Genomic DNA, 4,863 nt, shown 5'->3' on the forward strand with positions numbered 1-4,863 from the left:
TATCATAGAATTTACAGTGCAGAAGGAGGTCATTCGGCCCATCGAGTCTGCACTGGCTCTTGGAAAGAACACCCTACCCAAGGTCAACACCACCACCCTATCCCCATAACCCCATAACCCAGTAACCCCACCCAACACTAAGGGCAATTTTGGACACTAAGGGCAACTTATCATTGCCAATCCACCTAACCTGCACATCTTTGGACTGTAGGAGGAAACCGGAGCACCCGGAGGAAACCCACGCACACACGGGGAGGATGTGCAGACTCCTCACAGACAGTGGCCCAAGCCGGAATCGAACCTGGGACCCTGGAGCTGTGAAGCAATTGTGCTATCCACAATGCTACCATGCTGCCCCAATGCTACCGTGATGTAAGCCTACGTGTGACAATAATTAAGATTATATTCTTATATTGTAATGATCCCTGTACTTTTTGAAGTACCAGAGTGCAATACCATTGAGTAGCTGTGTTAAGGAGTTGGAAATGTTAGCTCTGTCGATCATTGCACAAATCATTTGTTTGATTTATCTATGGCAGTGTTTTGGTTGATCCTTCAGATGACCCCTGAGCTAGCTTGGAAGGATGCCTGGGGAGAAACATTGTGGGTGCCAGTGGCATTAACAGTACCATCACCATGCTAGAAATTCACTGGAGGTTTCTACGACACATGATATCTGTGAAACTGGCTGGATCCGAAGCAGAGCCTGCTCTCAGTCACTACAATGTAGGTATCATGGCATCCAGATGTGTTTGGATTTGGGAAATGCGGCGAAAAGCATCTGGTGCCTGCTGATCACACATGCCTTCTTTCATCTTGCACGACTTCTCCCATGCAATTAGGTCACTTTTAGAGGAGCCTCCATCGTATTAATTTTAATCTGTCCTGCCAAACAGCAGGGGACTCAAGCTTGATGAGTTGGATGGGGGATTCATATTATAAGAACATTCTTACATGGTTGTTCTTTTTGTGCCATTTTCCTATACTGATGAACTCCGACAAACATTTCAATTACAATGGGTTTCTTGGAACTTCTGCACAAGTAATAGGATGTCTTTGTTTTCATATTCTGATGCCAAAGTAAAAACCTAAGTTAAAGCAATCCCAAAAAATGAATAAAGTGGAAAAAACACGCCAAGCACACATTGAAAAGCAGAGCAGTAGGAAGCAAAAATTAATAAAAAATATTCACCAAAAATACACAGGCTCCTTGAAGAGCTCTTCCACCCGTGAGCTTCTCTTTACTGTGGACGGCTGTTATCCACACAGCAAGATTCTGTTGTAAATAATGGAAGATTGTGTGCACTTATATTTACATATAGGCCATGGCTGTTATAAATATTAAAATGAATTCCTTTGCATAAAATGTTTTCAGGGGATATCTCTGCAGACGTTAAACTCAAATTAACAAATCTTGAGCTCTTCAATGCAATTGGACAGTATTGTGCTTTGCCAAATTTTCAAATCTCTGTCCGCCCAAGATATATCAGTAAGAGCATGCTCCCATGAACAAACTGAGGCCTATTTTTGATTTGTAACTAAGGTGTGTTTCCAACCTGGACGCAAATCAAAAAATTAAAAGAGATGGAGGCTTGCTATGTCAGGTATGCAGCACCCTTTTCACGACAGGTTAGTTTCTACAATTAGTGGCTGGTGCCTCCTCAACCGCTTTTCTGATGGACACCCAAATGTAGAGATTGCCACTTAGTGGGCCGAAATGCTAGTAAGATCTCCTCAAATTGAAGGTTCAGATAGATGATAGATAGTTTAATGACCAGGAAGCCAGCGGTAGGAAGCACAAAGGATTTATTTAACGTTACATAAAATCAGCCCACGACAGTAACTATATTCATATCAGAGTCCCTGTTGGGACAATAAACATGCTGGTCCCTGCTCGGGCCAGCTTTTATGCTCGATCTCGTCCTCTGCCCATTACCGGGGAAGCTCGTATTCTACATGGGGAGAGCGAATACAGTTTCCCCGTGGGTCTTGTGGAGGTTATTACAGGTAGTAAAATCTTGGAAGCAATAAATAGGTAAGGTTTCTAATCTTTATTTAACAGCCAGTGTGATGGGGATCAGAAGCTGCTGCACCCCTGTTTCTGGACCCGACAGCAGATGGTCTCCTTACACTCTGCTCTTTATATCTGTGCTTGAGGATGTTCTGCACAGGTATGTCAGGCCTATGCAGGGGCCTGAAGCTGGAAGTAAAGGTGGATTGAGATCATGACAGGCAGAACATTCCTCGATATTCCCAGGCAGGAGTCGGGAAGAAGATAGGACCCGTTGCATCTTTGATGAGTTGAAGGCCCCATAGTTTCTCAGGATACAATCCTGGCAGTACCACCTGGATCATGCTTCATCACTAATCAGCTGGTGTTTGCAGGATCAGTGGGAGGGTGTTTAACTTGCATGGAACAGGCAGGCACAAGTGCCACTGCGGACGTGCCTCCGGTATCACCTGTAGCACACACCAAGAAATGCCAGGGCTTGTCATTGTTGCAGATTTCCCAGAAGTTCTCAACCTTCATTCTCTTGGACCCCTGAAGAAACGGAATGAGCAATAAGACTGTCCCCCAAAATATATCTTCACTATGAAGACCAGGTTGCTTCTCTGCCTTGAATCCCATTGGTGGGGCTCACTGTTGCCGTTTGAAGGCCAGTGTGCCTCAATTCACTAAGTCTGCCAGCCTCCAGAGGCATGCTGGGTCCTGACTGAACCAGTGAAATGGAGATTTTGCTGCATATCTGTCGACATTATAGGGGTAGAGTGGAAACAGGTCTGAAGAAGTTCCAAACTTTCAGGTACTTTTCCAAAGGTTTCAGTCAGTCTCCTGTCAGAGTCAGAGCAGGAGACTGGTAAAAGTCCTACCAGACATCAGCAGCAAGATTTTATTGCCTTGTCTAAGGGCATGAAGAGATGAAGGTGTTTTGATTCAGTCATTGCAAAAGGGCTTGTGTTCTTTTTCATAAATGTTTTTTATTGGGTTTTTCGAACATAGTATATTTACAGGTGTACACACAGAAGAGGAAAAAAAATGAGAAGATAATACAAACAAGATAAAAACAACACCGCTATATAATTAGCAAAATATGCCCTGAGGATTTGTAATCTGAACTGGTTAGTTCGACACCGACATTTACTTTTATAAACACCAGCTGTAGTCATTCCCATTGGAGTGAAAGAAAACATTAAACTGACAGTGAAATATGACAAACTGTTTGGAATTACTGTCTCAAATTGCTTGATTTGTCAAGGATTCGGTAAGTATTCCAAAGTGGTTGTGTTTTCTTTCTACAGTAATCATATATAATGGAACATTTATGTTCTTTTCAATTAACTAAACTTTGCAAATCCAATATTGCGTGAGATTTATTCTATCTGCATTAATCCTTCCCATAGTAGTATGAAATGTGTGACATTCTACAGAATGAAATTAAAATGAGGCAAACCTAGTATTTTCACAAATAACAGAAAGAGAGTAAAATTGTTTGGACACCACATCCAAATATTATTGAGGATATTAAACTTGTAAAACTGGTCCCTACATTCATCTGTTGTCTACAAGAAGCATCCCAAATTTGTGCAGTGCTAATGTCGGCAGAAATGCCTACTTCCATTGGAGCTGCAGAATGTTCTCACTCAGATACCAAGCTGTGGTAGTATGTATTGGGGATCATGTGGGACTGGAAGCCCTAATGTCATTGGCTGACAGATCCCGGGTCCTGGTTGGCCGTTGACCTCAAGCTCCGCCCTGAAGGCGGAGTATAAGAAGCCGGAGTCTTCCCCCGCAGGCCAGTTTACTATCGAGCTGCGGGGGAACAGACACGCTTAATAAAGCCTCATCGACTTCACTCTATTCGTCTCACGGAGTCTTTGTGCGCTACACAAGCTCCAGGTCATTGTCAACTCCTTTTCTAAAGCCATAAGACTAAACATTTGGAAAAGTAAGGTCCTCTTCCAAACAGCTCCCACAACACAGCACCTCCCCTATCAAATAAGGTAAATGATGAGATGCTGGAAAATGTGGACCGTTTTCTGTATCTTGGGAGCCTCCTCTTGATGAAGGCAGACAAAGAAAAGAAAATTCATCATGGGTCCCATTAAACCAGCTCAGTCTTCGGCCAACTGAGATAAAGGACACAATTCTGCGGCTCCATTGCACCAGGCGCAAATCACATGATATCGAGAGAATTGCGGGAGAGCCCCAAAACGGGATTTGCACCCTCTCCCCACCCCATCGTTTAAAGGGCACCCTGATCTCAGAGCATCCAGCCTTGCTGACGTCTTCGGGTCCTGTATTTCACATTTTGGGCGTGAATCACCCCGGCTCCAAAAAAATAACTGTGTGGGAGGGTCGCGATTCACACCGATTTTCACACCCGAAATGACACTGAGTGCGCAATTCACCGGCCTTGTTGCGTTCTTGCTCAAGTGAAATGAGGCCCATGAATAGTGGAAGAGGCCAAAAATGACATCCGTGACAGGCGTCAAACAGTTTGCAATGCAACCGGCCCGCTCCCGTAAGTGAAATCGGGATCTTGCCACAGCGTGATGAGAAACCAATTGTCACCACTTAAGCCCCATTTCCATATAATTAACGAGACCGCCCCCATATCCAATGGCCTCCTGTCATTCAGGGGCCTCTCCAGCAAGTGCTCATGCTGGCGCCGATTAGTACTCCTTTTGAAAAACGTGAACCTGGTGCAATGGCTTCTGTGGGGAGCCGAGGAGGGAAGTAGCGACCTTTGCTCATAGGCACCGGCCCAGGGGCACTGGGCTTGCCAACCCAGTACTCGATGTGGGATGAGGGATCTTCGTCTGGGGCTTGGGGACCCTTTGCAGGGGTGGGCCATCTTGGGG

The sequence above is a fragment of the Scyliorhinus torazame genome, chromosome 9 (assembly GCF_047496885.1).
Source record: "Scyliorhinus torazame isolate Kashiwa2021f chromosome 9, sScyTor2.1, whole genome shotgun sequence".
Lineage (NCBI taxonomy): Eukaryota > Metazoa > Chordata > Chondrichthyes > Carcharhiniformes > Scyliorhinidae > Scyliorhinus > Scyliorhinus torazame.